The following is a 22,739-nucleotide window of genomic DNA, read 5'->3' as shown; positions in this document are numbered from 1 at the left end:
CTTTCCAACAATAGACATAACATTTTGAACCTGTCCGAATGAGGAAAGATGGTGATTTTTGACAAGTAGGAAGAGGCTCGATCGTTCAATCTTGTGCTACAGAATCAAACACAATGTTTCTCAGGCCACGAAGTCTTAAGATTATTAAAGTTGCATAACAATGTCCTAGCTTTTCAAAGAAACAAGAACAACACCTTATTTCGGGAAATTTTAAACATTTCCAAATGACCTGAGCTATTCAATTTAAACGACCAGAAGGACTCGAACCCTCAATCTTCTGATTCGAAGTCAGACGCCTTATCCATTAGGCCACGCAGTCTACATCATATACACCTATATGACATCATACAGATTTTGCTTTGCAACAATAGACATCAAAATTGTGAACCTGTCCGAATGAGGAAAGCTAGTGATATTTAACAAGTACGAAGACACTCTATCACTCCATCTTGCGATGCAGAATCAGACAGAATATTTCTCAGGCCTTGCAGTCTTTGATTATTAAAGTTGAATAACAATGTCCGAGCTTTTCAATGCAACAAGAACAAAGCCTTATTTCGGGAAACTAAGAACATTTCCAAATTAGCTGAGCTAATGAAATTAAACGATCACAAAGAGACTCGACCCGTCAATATTGTGATTAGAAGGTAGGCACATTCTCCACTATGCCAGGCTAACTACTCAAGTTTCTCCAATATGACAACATACAGACTTTGCTTTCCAACAATAGACATCAACATTTTGAACCTGTCCGAATGAGGAAAGATGGTGATTTTTGACAAGTAGGAAGAGGCTCGATCGTTCAATCTTGTGCTACAGAATCAAACACAATGTTTCTCAGGCCACGAAGTCTTAAGATTATTAAAGTTGCATAACAATGTCCTAGCTTTTCAAAGAAACAAGAACAACAGCTTATTTCGGGAAATTTTAAACATTTCCAAATGACCTGAGCTATTCAATTTAAACGACCACGAAGGGACTCGAACCCTCAATCTTCTGATTCGAAGTCAGACGCCTTATCCATTAGGCCACGCAGTCTACATCATATACACCTATATGACATCATACAGATTTTGCTTTGCAACAATAGACATCAAAATTGTGAACCTGTCCGAATGAGGAAAGCTAGTGATATTTAACAAGTACGAAGACACTCTATCACTCCATCTTGCGATGCAGAATCAGACAGAATATTTCTCAGGCCTTGCAGTCTTTGATTATTAAAGTTGAATAACAATGTCCGAGCTTTTCAATGCAACAAGAACAAAGCCTTATTTCGGGAAACTAAGAACATTTCCAAATTAGCTGAGCTAATGAAATTAAACGATCACAAAGAGACTCGACCCGTCAATATTGTGATTAGAAGGTAGGCACATTCTCCACTATGCCAGGCTAACTACTCAAGTTTCTCCAATATGACAACATACAGACTTTGCTTTCCAACAATAGACATCAACATTTTGAACCTGTCCGAATGAGGAAAGATGGTGATTTTTGACAAGTAGGAAGAGGCTCGATGGTTCAATCTTGTGCTACAGAATCAAACACAATGTTTCTCAGGCCACGAAGTCTTAAGATTATTAAAGTTGCATAACAATGTCCTAGCTTTTCAAAGAAACAAGAACAACACCTTATTTCGGGAAATTTTAAACATTTCCAAATGACCTGAGCTATTCAATTTAAACGACCACGAAGGGACTCGAACCCTCAATCTTCTGATTCGAAGTCAGACGCCTTATCCATTAGGCCACGCAGTCTACATCATATACACCTATATGACATCATACAGATTTTGCTTTGCAACAATAGACATCAAAATTGTGAACCTGTCCGAATGAGGAAAGCTAGTGATATTTAACAAGTACGAAGACACTCTATCACTCCATCTTGCGATGCAGAATCAGACAGAATATTTCTCAGGCCTTGCAGTCTTTGATTATTAAAGTTGAATAACAATGTCCGAGCTTTTCAATGCAACAAGAACAAAGCCTTATTTCGGGAAACTAAGAACATTTCCAAATTAGCTGAGCTAATGAAATTAAACGATCACAAAGAGACTCGACCCGTCAATATTGTGATTAGAAGGTAGGCACATTCTCCACTATGCCAGGCTAACTACTCAAGTTTCTCCAATATGACAACATACAGACTTTGCTTTCCAACAATAGACATCAACATTTTGAACCTGTCCGAATGAGGAAAGATGGTGATTTTTGACAAGTAGGAAGAGGCTCGATCGTTCAATCTTGTGCTACAGAATCAAACACAATGTTTCTCAGGCCACGAAGTCTTAAGATTATTAAAGTTGCATAACAATGTCCTAGCTTTTCAAAGAAAGAAGAACAACACCTTATTTCGGGAAATTTTTTACATTTCCAAATGACCTGAGCTATTCAATTTAAACGACCACGAAGGGACTCGAACCCTCAATCTTCTGATTCGAAGTCAGACGCCTTATCCATTAGGCCACGCAGTCTACATCATATACACCTATATGACATCATACAGATTTTGCTTTGCAACAATAGACATCAAAATTGTGAACCTGTCCGAATGAGGAAAGCTAGTGATATTTAACAAGTACGAAGACACTCTATCACTCCATCTTGCGATGCAGAATCAGACAGAATATTTCTCAGGCCTTGCAGTCTTTGATTATTAAAGTTGAATAACAATGTCCGAGCTTTTCAATGCAACAAGAACAAAGCCATATTTCGGGAAACTAAGAACATTTCCAAATTAGCTGAGCTAATGAAATTAAACGATCACAAAGAGACTCGACCCGTCAATATTGTGATTAGAAGGTAGGCACATTCTCCACTACGCCAGGCTAACTACTCAAGTTTCTCCAAAATGACAACATACAGACTTTGCTTTCCAACAATAGACATCAACATTTTGAACCTGTCCGAATGAGGAAAGATGGTGATTTTTGACAAGTACGAAGAGGCTCGATCGTTCAATCTTGTGCTACAGAATCAAACACAATGTTTCTCAGGCCTCGAAGTCTTAAGATTATTAAAGTTGCATAACAATGTCCTAGCTTTTCAAAGAAACAAGAACAACACCTTATTTCGGGAAATTTTAAACATTTCCAAATGACCTGAGCTATTCAATTTAAACGACCACAAAGGGACTCGAACCCTCAATCTTCTGATTCGAAGTCAGACGCCTTATCCATTAGGCCACGCAGTCTACATCATATACACCTATATGACATCATACAGATTTTGCTTTGCAACAATAGACATCAAAATTGTGAACCTGTCCGAATGAGGAAAGCTAGTGATATTTAACAAGTACGAAGACACTCTATCACTCCATCTTGCGATGCAGAATCAGACAGAATATTTCTCAGGCCTTGCAGTCTTTGATTATTAAAGTTGAATAACAATGTCCGAGCTTTTCAATGCAACAAGAACAAAGCCTTATTTCGGGAAACTAAGAACATTTCCAAATTAGCTGAGCTAATGAAATTAAACGATCACAAAGAGACTCGACCCGTCAATATTGTGATTAGAAGGTAGGCACATTCTCCACTATGCCAGGCTAACTACTCAAGTTTCTCCAATATGACAACATACAGACTTTGCTTTCCAACAATAGACATCAACATTTTGAACCTGTCCGAATGAGGAAAGATGGTGATTTTTGACAAGTAGGAAGAGGCTCGATCGTTCAATCTTGTGCTACAGAATCAAACACAATGTTTCTCAGGCCACGAAGTCTTAAGATTATTAAAGTTGCATAACAATGTCCTAGCTTTTCAAAGAAACAAGAACAACACCTTATTTCGGGAAATTTTAAACATTTCCAAATGACCTGAGCTATTCAATTTAAACGACCACGAAGGGACTCGAACCCTCAATCTTCTGATTCGAAGTCAGACGCCTTATCCATTAGGCCACGCAGTCTACATCATATACACCTATATGACATCATACAGATTTTGCTTTGCAACAATAGACATCAAAATTGTGAACCTGTCCGAATGAGGAAAGCTAGTGATATTTAACAAGTACGAAGACACTCTATCACTCCATCTTGCGATGCAGAATCAGACAGAATATTTCTCAGGCCTTGCAGTCTTTGATTATTAAAGTTGAATAACAATGTCCGAGCTTTTCAATGCAACAAGAACAAAGCCTTATTTCGGGAAACTAAGAACATTTCCAAATTAGCTGAGCTAATGAAATTAAACCATCACAAAGAGACTCGACCCGTCAATATTGTGATTAGAAGGTAGGCACATTCTCCACTATGCCAGGCTAACTACTCAAGTTTCTCCAATATGACAACATACAGACTTTGCTTTCCAACAATAGACATCAACATTTTGAACCTGTCCGAATGAGGAAAGATGGTGATTTTTGACAAGTAGGAAGAGGCTCGATCGTTCAATCTTGTGCTACAGAATCAAACACAATGTTTCTCAGGCCACGAAGTCTTAAGATTATTAAAGTTGCATAACAATGTCCTAGCTTTTCAAAGAAACAAGAACAACACCTTATTTCGGGAAATTTTAAACATTTCCAAATGACCTGAGCTATTCAATTTAAACGACCACGAAGGGACTCGAACCCTCAATCTTCTGATTCGAAGTCAGACGCCTTATCCATTAGGCCACGCAGTCTACATCATATAGACCTATATGACATCATACAGATTTTGCTTTGCAACAATAGACATCAAAATTGTGAACCTGTCCGAATGAGGAAAGCTAGTGATATTTAACAAGTACGAAGACACTCTATCACTCCATCTTGCGATGCAGAATCAGACAGAATATTTCTCAGGCCTTGCAGTCTTTGATTATTAAAGTTGAATAACAATGTCCGAGCTTTTCAATGCAACAAGAACAAAGCCTTATTTCGGGAAACTAAGAACATTTCCAAATTAGCTGAGCTAATGAAATTAAACGATCACAAAGAGACTCGACCCGTCAATATTGTGATTAGAAGGTAGGCACATTCTCCACTATGCCAGGCTAACTACTCAAGTTTCTCCAATATGACAACATACAGACTTTGCTTTCCAACAATAGACATCAACATTTTGAACCTGTCCGAATGAGGAAAGATGGTGATTTTTGACAAGAACGAAGAGGCTCGATCGTTCAATCTTGTGCTACAGAATCAAACACAATGTTTCTCAGGCCTCGAAGTCTTAAGATTATTAAAGTTGCATAACAATGTCCTAGCTTTTCAAAGAAAGAACAACACCTTATTTCGGGAAATTTTAAACATTTCCAAATGATCTGAGCTGTTCAATTTAAACGACCACGAAGGGACTCGAACCCTCAATCTTCTGATTCGAAGTCAGACGCCTTATCCATTAGGCCACGCAGTCTACATCATATAGACCTATATGACATCATACAGATTTTGCTTTGCAACAATAGACATCAAAATTGTGAACCTGTCCGAATGAGGAAAGCTAGTGATATTTAACAAGTACGAAGACACTCTATCACTCCATCTTGCGATGCAGAATCAGACAGAATATTTCTCAGGCCTTGCAGTCTTTGATTATTAAAGTTGAATAACAATGTCCGAGCTTTTCAATGCAACAAGAACAAAGCCTTATTTCGGGAAACTAAGAACATTTCCAAATTAGCTGAGCTAATGAAATTAAACGATCACAAAGAGACTCGACCCGTCGATATTGTGATTAGAAGGTAGGCACATTCTCCACTATGCCAGGCTAACTACTCAAGTTTCTCCAATATGACAACATACAGACTTTGCTTTCCAACAATAGACATCAACATTTTGAACCTGTCCGAATGAGGAAAGATGGTGATTTTTGACAAGTAGGAAGAGGCTCGATCGTTCAATCTTGTGCTACAGAATCAAACACAATGTTTCTCAGGCCACGAAGTCTTAAGATTATTAAAGTTGCATAACAATGTCCTAGCTTTTCAAAGAAACAAGAACAACACCTTATTTCGGGAAATTTTAAACATTTCCAAATGACCTGAGCTATTCAATTTAAACGACCAGGAAGGGACTCGAACCCTCAATCTTCTGATTCGAAGTCAGACGCCTTATCCATTAGGCCACGCAGTCTACGTCATATACACCTATATGACATCATACAGATTTTGCTTTGCAACAATAGACATCAAAATTGTGAACCTGTCCGAATGAGGAAAGCTAGTGATATTTAACAAGTACGAAGACACTCTATCACTCCATCTTGCGATGCAGAATCAGACAGAATATTTCTCAGGCCTTGCAGTCTTTGATTATTAAAGTTGAATAACAATGTCCGAGCTTTTCAATGCAACAAGAACAAAGCCTTATTTCGGGAAACTAAGAACATTTCCAAATTAGCTGAGCTAATGAAATTAAACGATCACAAAGAGACTCGACCCGTCAATATTGTGATTAGAAGGTAGGCACATTCTCCACTATGCCAGGCTAACTACTCAAGTTTCTCCAATATGACAACATACAGACTTTGCTTTCCAACAATAGACATCAACATTTTGAACCTGTCCGAATGAGGAAAGATGGTGATTTTTGACAAGTAGGAAGAGGCTCGATCGTTCAATCTTGTGCTACAGAATCAAACACAATGTTTCTCAGGCCACGAAGTCTTAAGATTATTAAAGTTGCATAACAATGTCCTAGCTTTTCAAAGAAACAAGAACAACACCTTATTTCGGGAAATTTTAAACATTTCCAAATGACCTGAGCTATTCAATTTAAACGACCACGAAGGGACTCGAACCCTCAATCTTCTGATTCGAAGTCAGACGCCTTATCCATTAGGCCACGCAGTCTACATCATATACACCTATATGACATCATACAGATTTTGCTTTGCAACAATAGACATCAAAATTGTGAACCTGTCCGAATGAGGAAAGCTAGTGATATTTAACAAGTACGAAGACACTCTATCACTCCATCTTGCGATGCAGAATCAGACAGAATATTTCTCAGGCCTTGCAGTCTTTGATTATTAAAGTTGAATAACAATGTCCGAGCTTTTCAATGCAACAAGAAAAAAGCCTTATTTCGAGAAACTAAGAACATTTCCAAATTAGCTGAGCTAATGAAATTAAACGATCACAAAGAGACTCGACCCGTCAATATTGTGATTAGAAGGTAGGCACATTCTCCACTATGCCAGGCTAACTACTCAAGTTTCTCCAATATGACAACATACAGACTTTGCTTTCCAACAATAGACATCAACATTTTGAACCTGTCCGAATGAGGAAAGATGGTGATTTTTGACAAGTAGGAAGAGGCTCGATCGTTCAATCTTGTGCTACAGAATCAAACACAATGTTTCTCAGGCCACGAAGTCTTAAGATTATTAAAGTTGCATAACAATGTCCTAGCTTTTCAAAGAAACAAGAACAACACCTTATTTCGGGAAATTTTAAACATTTCCAAATGACCTGAGCTATTCAATTTAAACGACCACGAAGGGACTCGAACCCTCAATCTTCTGATTCGAAGTCAGACGCCTTATCCATTAGGCCACGCAGTCTACGTCATATAGACCTATATGACATCATACAGATTTTGCTTTGCAACAATAGACATCAAAATTGTGAACCTGTCCGAATGAGGAAAGCTAGTGATATTTAACAAGTACGAAGACACTCTATCACTCCATCTTGCGATGCAGAATCAGACAGAATATTTCTCAGGCCTTGCAGTCTTTGATTATTAAAGTTGAATAACAATGTCCGAGCTTTTCAATGCAACAAGAACAAAGCCTTATTTCGGGAAACTAAGAACATTTCCAAATTAGCTGAGCTAATGAAATTAAACGATCACAAAGAGACTCGACCCGTCAATATTGTGATTAGAAGGTAGGCACATTCTCCACTATGCCAGGCTAACTACTCAAGTTTCTCCAATATGACAACATACAGACTTTGCTTTCCAACAATAGACATCAACATTTTGAACCTGTCCGAATGAGGAAAGATGGTGATTTTTGACAAGTAGGAAGAGGCTCGATCGTTCAATCTTGTGCTACAGAATCAAACACAATGTTTCTCAGGCCACGAAGTCTTAAGATTATTAAAGTTGCATAACAATGTCCTAGCTTTTCAAAGAAACAAGAACAACACCTTATTTCGGGAAATTTTAAACATTTCCAAATGACCTGAGCTATTCAATTTAAACGACCACGAAGGGACTCGAACCCTCAATCTTCTGATTCGAAGTCAGACGCCTTATCCATTAGGCCACGCAGTCTACATCATATACACCTATATGACATCATACAGATTTTGCTTTGCAACAATAGACATCAAAATTGTGAACCTGTCCGAATGAGGAAAGCTAGTGATATTTAACAAGTACGAAGACACTCTATCACTCCATCTTGCGATGCAGAATCAGACAGAATATTTCTCAGGCCTTGCAGTCTTTGATTATTAAAGTTGAATAACAATGTCCGAGCTTTTCAATGCAACAAGAACAAAGCCTTATTTCGGGAAACTAAGAACATTTCCAAATTAGCTGAGCTAATGAAATTAAACGATCACAAAGAGACTCGACCCGTCAATATTGTGATTAGAAGGTAGGCACATTCTCCACTATGCCAGGCTAACTACTCAAGTTTCTCCAATATGACAACATACAGACTTTGCTTTCCAACAATAGACATCAACATTTTGAACCTGTCCGAATGAGGAAAGATGGTGATTTTTGACAAGTAGGAAGAGGCTCGATCGTTCAATCTTGTGCTACAGAATCAAACACAATGTTTCTCAGGCCACGAAGTCTTAAGATTATTAAAGTTGCATAACAATGTCCTAGCTTTTCAAAGAAACAAGAACAACACCTTATTTCGGGAAATTTTAAACATTTCCAAATGACCTGAGCTATTCAATTTAAACGACCACGAAGGGACTCGAACCCTCAATCTTCTGATTCGAAGTCAGACGCCTTATCCATTAGGCCACGCAGTCTACATCATATACACCTATATGACATCATACAGATTTTGCTTTGCAACAATAGACATCAAAATTGTGAACCTGTCCGAATGAGGAAAGCTAGTGATATTTAACAAGTACGAAGACACTCTATCACTCCATCTTGCGATGCAGAATCAGACAGAATATTTCTCAGGCCTTGCAGTCTTTGATTATTAAAGTTGAATAACAATGTCCGAGCTTTTCAATGCAACAAGAACAAAGCCTTATTTCGGGAAACTAAGAACATTTCCAAATTAGCTGAGCTAATGAAATTAAACGATCACAAAGAGACTCGACCCGTCAATATTGTGATTAGAAGGTAGGCACATTCTCCACTATGCCAGGCTAACTACTCTAGTTTCTCCAATATGACAACATACAGACTTTGCTTTCCAACAATAGACAACATTTTGAACCTGTCCGAATGAGGAAAGATGGTGATTTTTGACAAGTAGGAAGAGGCTCGATCGTTCAATCTTGTGCTACAGAATCAAACACAATGTTTCTCAGGCCACGAAGTCTTAAGATTATTAAAGTTGCATAACAATGTCCTAGCTTTTCAAAGAAACAAGAACAACACCTTATTTCGGGAAATTTTAAACATTTCCAAATGACCTGAGCTATTCAATTTAAACGACCACGAAGGGACTCGAACCCTCAATCTTCTGATTCGAAGTCAGATGCCTTATCCATTAGGCCACGCAGTCTACATCATATACACCTATATGACATCATACAGATTTTGCTTTGCAACAATAGACATCAAAATTGTGAACCTGTCCGAATGAGGAAAGCTAGTGATATTTGACAAGTACGAAGACACTCTATCACTCCATCTTGCGATGCAGAATCAGACAGAATATTTCTCAGGCCTTGCAGTCTTTGATTATTAAAGTTGAATAAGAATGTCCGAGCTTTTCAATGCAACAAGAAAAAAGCCTTATTTCGAGAAACTAAGAACATTTCCAAATTAGCTGAGCTAATGAAATTAAACGATCACAAAGAGACTCGACCCGTCAATATTGTAATTCGAAGGTAGGCACATTCTCCACTATGCCAGGCTAACTACTCAAGTTTCTCCAATATGACAACATACAGACTTTGCTTTCCAACAATAGACATCAACATTTTGAACCTGTCCGAATGAGGAAAGATGGTGATTTTTGACAAGTAGGAAGAGGCTCGATCGTTCAATCTTGTGCTACAGAATCAAACACAATGTTTCTCAGGCCACGAAGTCTTAAGATTATTAAAGTTGCATAACAATGTCCTAGCTTTTCAAAGAAAGAAGAACAACACCTTATTTCGGGAAATTTTAAACATTTCCAAATGATCTGAGCTGTTCAATTTAAACGACCACGAAGGGACTCGAACCCTCAATCTTCTGATTCGAAGTCAGACGCCTTATCCATTAGGCCACGCAGTCTACATCATATACACCTATATGACATCATACAGATTTTGCTTTGCAACAATAGACATCAAAATTGTGAACCTGTCCGAATGAGGAAAGCTAGTGATATTTAACAAGTACGAAGACACTCTATCACTCCATCTTGCGATGCAGAATCAGACAGAATATTTCTCAGGCCTTGCAGTCTTTGATTATTAAAGTTGAATAACAATGTCCAAGCTTTTCAATGCAACAAGAACAAAGCCTTATTTCGGGAAACTAAGAACATTTCCAAATTAGCTGAGCTAATGAAATTAAACGATCACAAAGAGACTCGACCCGTCAATATTGTGATTCGAAGGTAGGCACATTCTCCACTATGCCAGGCTAACTACTCAAGTTTCTCTAATATGACAACATACAGACTTTGCTTTCCAACAATAGACATCAACATTTTGAACCTGTCCGAATGAGCAAAGATGGTGATTTTTGACAAGAACGAAGAGGCTCGATCGTTCAATCTTGTGCTACAGAATCAAACACAATGTTTCTCAGGCCTCGAAGTCTTAAGATTATTAAAGTTGCATAACAATGTCCTAGCTTTTCAAAGAAACAAGAACAACACCTTATTTCGGCAAATTTTAAACATTTCCAAATGACTCTGAGCTATTCAATTTAAACGACCACGAAGGGACTCGAACCCTCAATCTTCTGATTCGAAGTCAGACGCCTTATCCATTAGGCCACGCAGTCTACATCATATACACCTATATGACATCATACAGATTTTGCTTTGCAACAATAGACATCAAAATTGTGAACCTGTCCGAATGAGGAAAGCTAGTGATATTTAACAAGTACGAAGACACTCTATCACTCCATCTTGCGATGCAGAATCAGACAGAATATTTCTCAGGCCTTGCAGTCTTTGATTATTAAAGTTGAATAACAATGTCCGAGCTTTTCAATGCAACAAGAACAAAGCCTTATTTCGGGAAACTAAGAACATTTCCAAATTAGCTGAGCTAATGAAATTAAACGATCACAAAGAGACTCGACCCGTCAATATTGTGATTAGAAGGTAGGCACATTCTCCACTATGCCAGGCTAACTACTCAAGTTTCTCCAATATGACAACATACAGACTTTGCTTTCCAACAATAGACATCAACATTTTGAACCTGTCCGAATGAGGAAAGATGGTGATTTTTGACAAGTAGGAAGAGGCTCGATCGTTCAATCTTGTGCTACAGAATCAAACACAATGTTTCTCAGGCCACGAAGTCTTAAGATTATTAAAGTTGCATAACAATGTCCTAGCTTTTCAAAGAAACAAGAACAACACCTTATTTCGGGAAATTTTAAACATTTCCAAATGACCTGAGCTATTCAATTTAAACGACCACGAAGGGACTCGAACCCTCAATCTTCTGATTCGAAGTCAGACGCCTTATCCATTAGGCCACGCAGTCTACATCATATACACCTATATGACATCATACAGATTTTGCTTTGCAACAATAGACATCAAAATTGTGAACCTGTCCGAATGAGGAAAGCTAGTGATATTTAACAAGTACGAAGACACTCTATCACTCCATCTTGCGATGCAGAATCAGACAGAATATTTCTCAGGCCTTGCAGTCTTTGATTATTAAAGTTGAATAACAATGTCCGAGCTTTTCAATGCAACAAGAACAAAGCCTTATTTCGGGAAACTAAGAACATTTCCAAATTAGCTGAGCTAATGAAATTAAACGATCACAAAGAGACTCGACCCGTCAATATTGTGATTAGAAGGTAGGCACATTCTCCACTATGCCAGGCTAACTACTCAAGTTTCTCCAATATGACAACATACAGACTTTGCTTTCCAACAATAGACATAACATTTTGAACCTGTCCGAATGAGGAAAGATGGTGATTTTTGACAAGTAGGAAGAGGCTCGATCGTTCAATCTTGTGCTACAGAATCAAACACAATGTTTCTCAGGCCACGAAGTCTTAAGATTATTAAAGTTGCATAACAATGTCCTAGCTTTTCAAAGAAACAAGAACAACACCTTATTTCGGGAAATTTTAAACATTTCCAAATGACCTGAGCTATTCAATTTAAACGACCACGAAGGGACTCGAACCCTCAATCTTCTGATTCGAAGTCAGACGCCTTATCCATTAGGCCACGCAGTCTACATCATATACACCTATATGACATCATACAGATTTTGCTTTGCAACAATAGACATCAAAATTGTGAACCTGTCCGAATGAGGAAAGCTAGTGATATTTAACAAGTACGAAGACACTCTATCACTCCATCTTGCGATGCAGAATCAGACAGAATATTTCTCAGGCCTTGCAGTCTTTGATTATTAAAGTTGAATAACAATGTCCGAGCTTTTCAATGCAACAAGAACAAAGCCTTATTTCGGGAAACTAAGAACATTTCCAAATTAGCTGAGCTAATGAAATTAAACGATCACAAAGAGACTCGACCCGTCAATATTGTAATTCGAAGGTAGGCACATTCTCCACTATGCCAGGCTAACTACTCAAGTTTCTCCAATATGACAACATACAGACTTTGCTTTCCAACAATAGACATCAACATTTTGAACCTGTCCGAATGAGGAAAGATGGTGATTTTTGACAAGTAGGAAGAGGCTCGATCGTTCAATCTTGTGCTACAGAATCAAACACAATGTTTCTCAGGCCACGAAGTCTTAAGATTATTAAAGTTGCATAACAATGTCCTAGCTTTTCAAAGAAACAAGAACAACACCTTATTTCGGGAAATTTTAAACATTTCCAAATGACCTGAGCTGTTCAATTTAAACGACCACGAAGGGACTCGAACCCTCAATCTTCTGATTCGAAGTCAGACGCCTTATCCATTAGGCCACGCAGTCTACATCATATACACCTATATGACATCATACAGATTTTGCTTTGCAACAATAGACATCAAAATTGTGAACCTGTCCGAATGAGGAAAGCTAGTGATATTTAACAAGTACGAAGACACTCTATCACTCCATCTTGCGATGCAGAATCAGACAGAATATTTCTCAGGCCTTGCAGTCTTTGATTATTAAAGTTGAATAACAATGTCCGAGCTTTTCAATGCAACAAGAACAAAGCCTTATTTCGGGAAACTAAGAACATTTCCAAATTAGCTGAGCTAATGAAATTAAACGATCACAAAGAGACTCGACCCGTCAATATTGTGATTAGAAGGTAGGCACATTCTCCACTATGCCAGGCTAACTACTCAAGTTTCTCCAATATGACAACATACAGACTTTGCTTTCCAACAATAGACATCAACATTTTGAACCTGTCCGAATGAGGAAAGATGGTGATTTTTGACAAGAACGAAGAGGCTCGATCGTTCAATCTTGTGCTACAGAATCAAACACAATGTTTCTCAGGCCTCGAAGTCTTAAGATTATTAAAGTTGCATAACAATGTCCTAGCTTTTCAAAGAAAGAAGAACAACACCTTATTTCGGCAAATTTTAAACATTTCCAAATGATCTGAGCTGTTCAATTTAAACGACCACGAAGGGACTCGAACCCTCAATCTTCTGATTCGAAGTCAGACGCCTTATCCATTAGGCCACGCAGTCTACATCATATACACCTATATGACATCATACAGATTTTGCTTTGCAACAATAGACATCAAAATTGTGAACCTGTCCGAATGAGGAAAGCTAGTGATATTTAACAAGTACGAAGACACTCTATCACTCCATCTTGCGATGCAGAATCAGACAGAATATTTCTCAGGCCTTGCAGTCTTTGATTATTAAAGTTGAATAACAATGTCCAAGCTTTTCAATGCAACAAGAACAAAGCCTTATTTCGGGAAACTAAGAACATTTCCAAATTAGCTGAGCTAATGAAATTAAACGATCACAAAGAGACTCGACCCGTCAATATTGTGATTCGAAGGTAGGCACATTCTCCACTATGCCAGGCTACCTACTCAAGTTTCTCCAATATGACAACATACAGACTTTGCTTTCCAACAATAGACATCAACATTTTGAACCTGTCCGAATGAGGAAAGATGGTGATTTTTGACAAGAACGAAGAGGCTCGATCATTCAATCTTGTGCTAAAGAATCAAACACAATGTTTCTCAGGCCACGAAGTCTTAAGATTATTAAAGTTGCATAACAATGTCCTAGCTTTTCAAAGAAACAAGAACAACACCTTATTTCGGGAAATTTTAAACATTTCCAAATGACTTGAGCTATTCAATTTAAACGACCACGAAAGGACTCGAACCCTCAATCTTCTGATTCTAAGTCAGACGCCTTATCCATTAGGCCACGCAGTCTACATCATATACACCTATATGACATCATACAGATTTTGCTTTGCAACAATAGACATCAAAATTGTGAACCTGTCCGAATGAGGAAAGCTATTGATATTTAACAAGTACGAAGACACTCTATCACTCCATCTTGCGATGCAGAATCAGACAGAATATTTCTCAGGCCTTGCAGTCTTTGATTATTAAAGTTGAATAACAATGTCCGAGCTTTTCAATGCAACAAGAAAAAAGCCTTATTTCGAGAAACTAATAACATTTCCAAATTAGCTGAGCTAATGAAATTAAACGATCACAAAGAGACTCGACCCGTCAATATTGTGATTAGAAGGTAGGCACATTCTCCACTATGCCAGGCTAACTACTCAAGTTTCTCCAATATGACAACATACAGACTTTGCTTTCCAACAATAGACATCAACATTTTGAACCTGTCCGAATGAGGAAAGATGGTGATTTTTGACAAGTAGGAAGAGGCTCGATCGTTCAATCTTGTGCTACAGAATCAAACACAATGTTTCTCAGGCCACGAAGTCTTAAGATTATTAAAGTTGCATAACAATGTCCTAGCTTTTCAAAGAAACAAGAACAACACCTTATTTCGGGAAATTTTGAACATTTCCAAATGACCAGAGCTATTCAATTTAAACAACCACGAAGGGACTCGAACCCTCAATCTTCTGATTCGAAGTCAGACGCCTTATCCATTAGGCCACGCAGTCTACATGATATATACCTATATGACATCATACAGATTTTGCTTTGCAACAATAGACATCAAAATTGTGAACCTGTCCGAATGAGGAAAGCTAGTGATATTTAACAAGTACGAAGACACTCTATCACTCCATCTTGCGATGCAGAATCAGACAGAATATTTCTCAGGCCTTGCAGTCTTTGATTATTAAAGTTGAATAACAATGTCCGAGCTTTTCAATGCAACAAGAACAAAGCCTTATTTCGGGAAACTAAGAACATTTCCAAATTAGCTGAGCTAATGAAATTAAACCATCACAAAGAGACTCGACCCGTCAATATTGTGATTAGAAGGTAGGCACATTCTCCACTATGCCAGGCTAACTACTCAAGTTTCTCCAATATGACAACATACAGACTTTGCTTTCCAACAATAGACATCAACATTTTGAACCTGTCCGAATGAGGAAAGATGGTGATTTTTGACAAGTAGGAAGAGGCTCGATCGTTCAATCTTGTGCTACAGAATCAAACACAATGTTTCTCAGGCCACGAAGTCTTAAGATTATTAAAGTTGCATAACAATGTCCTAGCTTTTCAAAGAAACAAGAACAACACCTTATTTCGTGAAATTTTAAACATTTCCAAATGACCTGAGCTATTCAATTTAAACAACCACGAAGGGACTCGAACCCTCAATCTTCTGATTCGAAGTCAGACGCCTTATCCATTAGGCCACGCAGTCTACATCATATATACCTATATGACATCATACAGATTTTGCTTTGCAACAATAGACATCAAAATTGTGAACCTGTCCGAATGAGGAAAGCTAGTGATATTTAACAAGTACGAAGACACTCTATCACTCCATCTTGCGATGCAGAATCAGACAGAATATTTCTCAGGCCTTGCAGTCTTTGATTATTAAAGTTGAATAACAATGTCCGAGCTTTTCAATGCAACAAGAACAAAGCCTTATTTCGGGAAACTAAGAACATTTCCAAATTAGCTGAGCTAATGAAATTAAACGATCACAAAGAGACTCGACCCGTCAATATTGTGATTAGAAGGTAGGCACATTCTCCACTATGCCAGGCTAACTACTCAAGTTTCTCCAATATGACAACATACAGACTTTGCTTTCCAACAATAGACATCAACATTTTGAACCTGTCCGAATGAGGAAAGATGGTGATTTTTGACAAGTAGGAAGAGGCTCGATCGTTCAATCTTGTGCTACAGAATCAAACACAATGTTTCTCAGGCCACGAAGTCTTAAGATTATTAAAGTTGCATAACAATGTCCTAGCTTTTCAAAGAAACAAGAACAACACCTTATTTCGTGAAATTTTAAACATTTCCAAATGACCTGAGCTATTCAATTTAAACAACCACGAAGGGACTCGAACCCTCAATCTTCTGATTCGAAGTCAGACGCCTTATCCATTAGGCCACGCAGTCTACATCATATATACCTATATGACATCATACAGATTTTGCTTTGCAACAATAGACATCAAAATTGTGAACCTGTCCGAATGAGGAAAGCTAGTGATATTTAACAAGTACGAAGACACTCTATCACTCCATCTTGCGATGCAGAATCAGACAGAATATTTCTCAGGCCTTGCAGTCTTTGATTATTAAAGTTGAATAACAATGTCCGAGCTTTTCAATGCAACAAGAACAAAGCCATATTCCGGGAAACTAAGAACATTTCCAAATTAGCTGAGCTAATGAAATTAAACGATCACAAAGAGACTCGACCCGTCAATATTGTGATTAGAAGGTAGGCACATTCTCTACTATGCCAGGCTAACTACTCAAGTTTCTCCAATATGACAACATACAGACTTTGCTTTCCAACAATAGACATCAACATTTTGAACCTGTCCGAATGAGGAAAGATGGTGATTTTTGACAAGTAGGAAGAGGCTCGATCGTTCAATCTTGTGCTACAGAATCAAACACAATGTTTCTCAGGCCACGAAGTCTTAAGATTATTAAAGTTGCATAACAATGTCCTAGCTTTTCAAAGAAACAAGAACAACACCTTATTTCGGGAAATTTTGAACATTTCCAAATGACCTGAGCTATTCAATTTAAACAACCACGAAGGGACTCGAACCCTCAATCTTCTGATTCGAAGTCAGACGCCTTATCCATTAGGCCACACAGTCTACATCATATATACCTATATGACATCATACAGATTTTGCTTTGCAACAATAGACATCAAAATTGTGAACCTGTCCAAATGAGGAAAGCTAGTGATATTTAACAAGTACGAAGACACTCTATCACTCCATCTTGCGATGCAGAATCAGACAGAATATTTCTCAGGCCTTGCAGTCTTTGATTATTAAAGTTGAATAACAATGTCCGAGCTTTTCAATGCAACAAGAACAAAGCCTTATTTCGGGAAACTAAGAACATTTCCAAATTAGCTGAGCTAATGAAATTAAACCATCACAAAGAGACTCGACCCGTCAATATTGTGATTAGAAGGTAGGCACATTCTCCACTATGCCAGGCTAACTACTCAAGTTTCTCCAATATGACAACATACAGACTTTGCTTTCCAACAATAGACATCAACATTTTGAACCTGTCCGAATGAGGAAAGATGGTGATTTTTGACAAGTAGGAAGAGGCTCGATCGTTCAATCTTGTGCTACAGAATCAAACACAATGTTTCTCAGGCCACGAAGTCTTAAGATTATTAAAGTTGCATAACAATGTCCTAGCTTTTCAAAGAAACAAGAACAACACCTTATTTCGGGAAATTTTGAACATTTCCAAATGACCTGAGCTATTCAATTTAAACAACCACGAAGGGACTCGAACCCTCAATCTTCTGATTCGAAGTCAGACGCCTTATCCATTAGGCCACGCAGTCTACATCATATATACCTATATGACATCATACAGATTTTGCTTTGCAACAATAGACATCAAAATTGTGAACCTGTCCGAATGAGGAAAGCTAGTGATATTTAACAAGTACGAAGACACTCTATCACTCCATCTTGCGATGCAGAATCAGACAGAATATTTCTCAGGCCTTGCAGTCTTTGATTATTAAAGTTGAATAACAATGTCCGAGCTTTTCAATGCAACAAGAACAAAGCCTTATTTCGGGAAACTAAGAACATTTCCAAATTAGCTGAGCTAATGAAATTAAACCATCACAAAGAGACTCGACCCGTCAATATTGTGATTAGAAGGTAGGCACATTCTCCACTATGCCAGGCTAACTACTCAAGTTTCTCCAATATGACAACATACAGACTTTGCTTTCCAACAATAGACATCAACATTTTGAACCTGTCCGAATGAGGAAAGATGGTGATTTTTGACAAGTAGGAAGAGGCTCGATCGTTCAATCTTGTGCTACAGAATCAAACACAATGTTTCTCAGGCCACGAAGTCTTAAGATTATTAAAGTTGCATAACAATGTCCTAGCTTTTCAAAGAAACAAGAACAACACCTTATTTCGGGAAATTTTTAACATTTCCAAATGACCTGAGCTATTCAATTTAAACGACCACGAAGGGACTCGAACCCTCAATCTTCTGATTCGAAGTCAGACGCCTTATCCATTAGGCCACGCAGTCTACATCATATATACCTATATGACATCATACAGATTTTGCTTTGCAACAATAGACATCAAAATTGTGAACCTGTCCGAATGAGGAAAGCTAGTGATATTTAACAAGTACGAAGACACTCTATCACTCCATCTTGCGATGCAGAATCAGACAGAATATTTCTCAGGCCTTGCAGTCTTTGATTATTAAAGTTGAATAACAATGTCCGAGCTTTTCAATGCAACAAGAACAAAGCCTTATTTCGGGAAACTAAGAACATTTCCAAATTAGCTGAGCTAATGAAATTAAACCATCACAAAGAGACTCGACCCGTCAATATTGTGATTAGAAGGTAGGCACATTCTCCACTATGCCAGGCTAACTACTCAAGTTTCTCCAATATGACAACATACAGACTTTGCTTTCCAACAATAGACATCAACATTTTGAACCTGTCCGAATGAGGAAAGATGGTGATTTTTGACAAGTAGGAAGAGGCTCGATCGTTCAATCTTGTGCTACAGAATCAAACACAATGTTTCTCAGGCCACGAAGTCTTAAGATTATTAAAGTTGCATAACAATGTCCTAGCTTTTCAAAGAAACAAGAACAACACCTTATTTCGGGAAATTTTAAACATTTCCAAATGACCTGAGCTATTCAATTTAAACGACCACGAAGGGACTCGAACCCTCAATCTTCTGATTCGAAGTCAGACGCCTTATCCATTAGGCCACGCAGTCTACGTCATATACACCTATATGACATCATACAGATTTTGCTTTGCAACAATAGACATCAAAATTGTGAACCTGTCCGAATGAGGAAAGCTAGTGATATTTAACAAGTAGGAAGACACTCTATCACTCCATCTTGCGATGCAGAATCAGACAGAATATTTCTCAGGCCTTGCAGTCATTGATTATTAAAGTTGAATAACAATGTCCGAGCTTTTCAATGCAACAAGAACAAAGCCTTATTTCGGGAAACTAAGAACATTTCCAAATTAGCTGAGCTAATGAAATTAAACGATCACAAAGAGCCTCGACCCGTCAATATTGTGATTAGAAGGTAGGCACATTCTCCACTATGCCAGGCTAACTACTCAAGTTTCTCCAATATGACAACATACAGACTTTGCTTTCCAACAATAGACATCAACATTTTGAACCTGTCCGAATGAGGAAAGATGGTGATTTTTGACAAGTATGAAGAGGCTCGATCGTTCAATCTTGTGCTACAGAATCAAACACAATGTTTCTCAGGCCACGAAGTCTTAAGATTATTAAAGTTGCATAACAATGTCCAAGCTTTTCAAAGAAACAAGAACAACACCTTATTTCGGGAAATGTTAAACATTTTCAAATGACCTGAGCTATTCAATTTAAACGACCACGAAGGGACTCGAACCCTCAATCTTCTGATTCGAAGTCAGACGCCTTATGCATTAGGCCACGCAGTCTACATCATATAGACCTATATGACATCATACAGATTTTGCTTTGCAACAATAGACATCAAAATTGTGAACCTGTCCGAATGAGGAAAGCTAGTGATATTTAACAAGTACGAAGACACTCTATCACTCCATCTTGCGATGCAGAATCAGACAGAATATTTCTCAGGCCTTGCAGTCTTTGATTATTAAAGTTGAATAACAATGTCCGAGCTTTTCAATGCAACAAGAACAAAGCCTTATTTCGGGAAACTAAGAACATTTCCAAATTAGCTGAGCTAATGAAATTAAACGATCACAAAGAGCCTCGACCCGTCAATATTGTGATTAGAAGGTAGGCACATTCTCCACTATGCCAGGCTAACTACTCAAGTTTCTCCAATATGACAACATACAGACTTTGCTTTCCAACAATAGACATCAACATTTTGAACCTGTCCGAATGAGGAAAGATGGTGATTTTTGACAAGTATGAAGAGGCTCGATCGTTCAATCTTGTGCTACAGAATCAAACACAATGTTTCTCAGGCCACGAAGTCTTAAGATTATTAAAGTTGCATAACAATGTCCAAGCTTTTCAAAGAAACAAGAACAACACCTTATTTCGGGAAATGTTAAACATTTTCAAATGACCTGAGCTATTCAATTTAAACGACCACAAAGGGACTCGAACCCTCAATCTTCTGATTCGAAGTCAGACGCCTTATGCTTTAGGCCACGCAGTCTACATCATATAGACCTATATGACATCATACAGATTTTGCTTTGCAACAATAGACATCAAAATTGTGAACCTGTCCGAATGAGGAAAGCTAGTGATATTTAACAAGTACGAAGACACTCTATCACTCCATCTTGCGATGCAGAATCAGACAGAATATTTCTCAGGCCTTGCAGTCTTTGATTATTAAAGTTGAATAACAATGTCCGAGCTTTTCAATGCAACAAGAACAAAGCCTTATTTCGGGAAACTAAGAACATTTCCAAATTAGCTGAGCTAATGAAATTAAACCATCACAAAGAGACTCGACCCGTCAATATTGTGATTAGAAGGTAGGCACATTCTCCACTATGCCAGGCTAACTACTCAAGTTTCTCCAATATGACAACATACAGACTTTGCTTTCCAACAATAGACATCAACATTTTGAACCTGTCCGAATGAGGAAAGATGGTGATTTTTGACAAGTAGGAAGAGGCTCGATCGTTCAATCTTGTGCTACAGAATCAAACACAATGTTTCTCAGGCCTCGAAGTCTTAAGATTATTAAAGTTGCATAACAATGTCCAAGCTTTTCAAAGAAACAAGAACAACACCTTATTTCGGGAAATGTTAAACATTTTCAAATGACCTGAGCTATTCAATTTAAACGACCACGAAGGGACTCGAACCCTCAATCTTCTGATTCGAAGTCAGACGCCTTATGCATTAGGCCACGCAGTCTACATCATATAGACCTATATGACATCATACAGATTTTGCTTTGCAACAATAGACATCAAAATTGTGAACCTGTCCGAATGAGGAAAGCTAGTGATATTTAACAAGTACGAAGACACTCTATCACTCCATCTTGCGATGCAGAATCAGACAGAATATTTCTCAGGCCTTGCAGTCTTTGATTATTAAAGTTGAATAACAATGTCCGAGCTTTTCAATGCAACAAGAACAAAGCCTTATTTCGGGAAACTAAGAACATTTCCAAATTAGCTGAGCTAATGAAATTAAACCATCACAAAGAGACTCGACCCGTCAATATTGTGATTAGAAGGTAGGCACATTCTCCACTATGCCAGGCTAACTACTCAAGTTTCTCCAATATGACAACATACAGACTTTGCTTTCCAACAATAGACATCAACATTTTGAACCTGTCCGAATGAGGAAAGATGGTGATTTTTGACAAGTAGGAAGAGGCTCGATCGTTCAATCTTGTGCTACAGAATCAAACACAATGTTTCTCAGGCCTCGAAGTCTTAAGATTATTAAAGTTGCATAACAATGTCCTAGCTTTTCAAAGAAAGAAGAACAACACCTTATTTCAGGAAATTTTTAACATTTCCAAAAGATCTGAGCTATTCAATTTAAACGACCAATTAAGGGACTCGAACCCTCAATCTTCTGATTCAAAGTCAGACGCCTTATCCATTAGGCCACGCAGTCTACGTCATATACACCTATATGACATCATACAGATTTTGCTTTGCAACAATAGACATCAAATTGTGAACCTGTCCGAATGAGGAAAGCTAGTGATATTTAACAAGTAGGAAGACACTCTATAACTCCATCTTGCGAT

General features: G+C 38.0%; 29 non-coding genes across 29 annotated transcripts; all 29 read right to left on the bottom strand.

Moving 5' to 3' along the window:
* Nucleotides 1-965: 965 nt before the first annotated feature.
* On the bottom strand, nt 966-1,038 carry trnar-ucg (transfer RNA arginine (anticodon UCG)). Its single transcript has one exon. It is a non-coding gene; the product is annotated as a tRNA-Arg (tRNA).
* A 646-nt stretch (nt 1,039-1,684) lies between these two features.
* trnar-ucg (transfer RNA arginine (anticodon UCG)) lies at nt 1,685-1,757 on the bottom strand. Its single transcript has one exon. It is a non-coding gene; the product is annotated as a tRNA-Arg (tRNA).
* A 646-nt stretch (nt 1,758-2,403) lies between these two features.
* Nucleotides 2,404-2,476, bottom strand: trnar-ucg (transfer RNA arginine (anticodon UCG)). The gene has a single exon. It is a non-coding gene; the product is annotated as a tRNA-Arg (tRNA).
* Nucleotides 2,477-3,122: 646 nt separating this feature from the next.
* Nucleotides 3,123-3,195, bottom strand: trnar-ucg (transfer RNA arginine (anticodon UCG)). Its single transcript has one exon. It is a non-coding gene; the product is annotated as a tRNA-Arg (tRNA).
* Nucleotides 3,196-3,841: 646 nt separating this feature from the next.
* Nucleotides 3,842-3,914, bottom strand: trnar-ucg (transfer RNA arginine (anticodon UCG)). The gene has a single exon. It is a non-coding gene; the product is annotated as a tRNA-Arg (tRNA).
* A 646-nt stretch (nt 3,915-4,560) lies between these two features.
* Nucleotides 4,561-4,633, bottom strand: trnar-ucg (transfer RNA arginine (anticodon UCG)). The gene has a single exon. It is a non-coding gene; the product is annotated as a tRNA-Arg (tRNA).
* Nucleotides 4,634-5,276: 643 nt separating this feature from the next.
* Nucleotides 5,277-5,349, bottom strand: trnar-ucg (transfer RNA arginine (anticodon UCG)). Its single transcript has one exon. It is a non-coding gene; the product is annotated as a tRNA-Arg (tRNA).
* A 646-nt stretch (nt 5,350-5,995) lies between these two features.
* Nucleotides 5,996-6,068, bottom strand: trnar-ucg (transfer RNA arginine (anticodon UCG)). The gene has a single exon. It is a non-coding gene; the product is annotated as a tRNA-Arg (tRNA).
* A 646-nt stretch (nt 6,069-6,714) lies between these two features.
* Nucleotides 6,715-6,787, bottom strand: trnar-ucg (transfer RNA arginine (anticodon UCG)). The gene has a single exon. It is a non-coding gene; the product is annotated as a tRNA-Arg (tRNA).
* Nucleotides 6,788-7,433: 646 nt separating this feature from the next.
* On the bottom strand, nt 7,434-7,506 carry trnar-ucg (transfer RNA arginine (anticodon UCG)). The gene has a single exon. It is a non-coding gene; the product is annotated as a tRNA-Arg (tRNA).
* Nucleotides 7,507-8,152: 646 nt separating this feature from the next.
* Nucleotides 8,153-8,225, bottom strand: trnar-ucg (transfer RNA arginine (anticodon UCG)). Its single transcript has one exon. It is a non-coding gene; the product is annotated as a tRNA-Arg (tRNA).
* A 646-nt stretch (nt 8,226-8,871) lies between these two features.
* Nucleotides 8,872-8,944, bottom strand: trnar-ucg (transfer RNA arginine (anticodon UCG)). The gene has a single exon. It is a non-coding gene; the product is annotated as a tRNA-Arg (tRNA).
* Nucleotides 8,945-9,587: 643 nt separating this feature from the next.
* trnar-ucg (transfer RNA arginine (anticodon UCG)) lies at nt 9,588-9,660 on the bottom strand. The gene has a single exon. It is a non-coding gene; the product is annotated as a tRNA-Arg (tRNA).
* Nucleotides 9,661-10,306: 646 nt separating this feature from the next.
* trnar-ucg (transfer RNA arginine (anticodon UCG)) lies at nt 10,307-10,379 on the bottom strand. Its single transcript has one exon. It is a non-coding gene; the product is annotated as a tRNA-Arg (tRNA).
* A 647-nt stretch (nt 10,380-11,026) lies between these two features.
* trnar-ucg (transfer RNA arginine (anticodon UCG)) lies at nt 11,027-11,099 on the bottom strand. The gene has a single exon. It is a non-coding gene; the product is annotated as a tRNA-Arg (tRNA).
* Nucleotides 11,100-11,745: 646 nt separating this feature from the next.
* Nucleotides 11,746-11,818, bottom strand: trnar-ucg (transfer RNA arginine (anticodon UCG)). The gene has a single exon. It is a non-coding gene; the product is annotated as a tRNA-Arg (tRNA).
* A 645-nt stretch (nt 11,819-12,463) lies between these two features.
* Nucleotides 12,464-12,536, bottom strand: trnar-ucg (transfer RNA arginine (anticodon UCG)). Its single transcript has one exon. It is a non-coding gene; the product is annotated as a tRNA-Arg (tRNA).
* A 646-nt stretch (nt 12,537-13,182) lies between these two features.
* On the bottom strand, nt 13,183-13,255 carry trnar-ucg (transfer RNA arginine (anticodon UCG)). The gene has a single exon. It is a non-coding gene; the product is annotated as a tRNA-Arg (tRNA).
* A 646-nt stretch (nt 13,256-13,901) lies between these two features.
* On the bottom strand, nt 13,902-13,974 carry trnar-ucg (transfer RNA arginine (anticodon UCG)). Its single transcript has one exon. It is a non-coding gene; the product is annotated as a tRNA-Arg (tRNA).
* A 646-nt stretch (nt 13,975-14,620) lies between these two features.
* On the bottom strand, nt 14,621-14,693 carry trnal-uag (transfer RNA leucine (anticodon UAG)). Its single transcript has one exon. It is a non-coding gene; the product is annotated as a tRNA-Leu (tRNA).
* Nucleotides 14,694-15,339: 646 nt separating this feature from the next.
* trnar-ucg (transfer RNA arginine (anticodon UCG)) lies at nt 15,340-15,412 on the bottom strand. Its single transcript has one exon. It is a non-coding gene; the product is annotated as a tRNA-Arg (tRNA).
* Nucleotides 15,413-16,058: 646 nt separating this feature from the next.
* On the bottom strand, nt 16,059-16,131 carry trnar-ucg (transfer RNA arginine (anticodon UCG)). Its single transcript has one exon. It is a non-coding gene; the product is annotated as a tRNA-Arg (tRNA).
* A 646-nt stretch (nt 16,132-16,777) lies between these two features.
* trnar-ucg (transfer RNA arginine (anticodon UCG)) lies at nt 16,778-16,850 on the bottom strand. The gene has a single exon. It is a non-coding gene; the product is annotated as a tRNA-Arg (tRNA).
* A 646-nt stretch (nt 16,851-17,496) lies between these two features.
* On the bottom strand, nt 17,497-17,569 carry trnar-ucg (transfer RNA arginine (anticodon UCG)). The gene has a single exon. It is a non-coding gene; the product is annotated as a tRNA-Arg (tRNA).
* Nucleotides 17,570-18,215: 646 nt separating this feature from the next.
* Nucleotides 18,216-18,288, bottom strand: trnar-ucg (transfer RNA arginine (anticodon UCG)). The gene has a single exon. It is a non-coding gene; the product is annotated as a tRNA-Arg (tRNA).
* Nucleotides 18,289-18,934: 646 nt separating this feature from the next.
* On the bottom strand, nt 18,935-19,007 carry trnar-ucg (transfer RNA arginine (anticodon UCG)). The gene has a single exon. It is a non-coding gene; the product is annotated as a tRNA-Arg (tRNA).
* A 646-nt stretch (nt 19,008-19,653) lies between these two features.
* trnar-ucg (transfer RNA arginine (anticodon UCG)) lies at nt 19,654-19,726 on the bottom strand. The gene has a single exon. It is a non-coding gene; the product is annotated as a tRNA-Arg (tRNA).
* Nucleotides 19,727-20,372: 646 nt separating this feature from the next.
* On the bottom strand, nt 20,373-20,445 carry trnar-ucg (transfer RNA arginine (anticodon UCG)). Its single transcript has one exon. It is a non-coding gene; the product is annotated as a tRNA-Arg (tRNA).
* A 1,365-nt stretch (nt 20,446-21,810) lies between these two features.
* Nucleotides 21,811-21,883, bottom strand: trnar-ucg (transfer RNA arginine (anticodon UCG)). Its single transcript has one exon. It is a non-coding gene; the product is annotated as a tRNA-Arg (tRNA).
* Nucleotides 21,884-22,739: the final 856 nt, after the last annotated feature.

Source organism: Salmo salar, chromosome 01 (genome assembly GCF_965601325.2).
Source record: "Salmo salar chromosome 01, fSalSal1, whole genome shotgun sequence".
Taxonomy (NCBI): Eukaryota; Metazoa; Chordata; class Actinopteri; order Salmoniformes; family Salmonidae; genus Salmo; species Salmo salar.
This window is presented reverse-complemented; position numbering and strand designations above follow the sequence as displayed.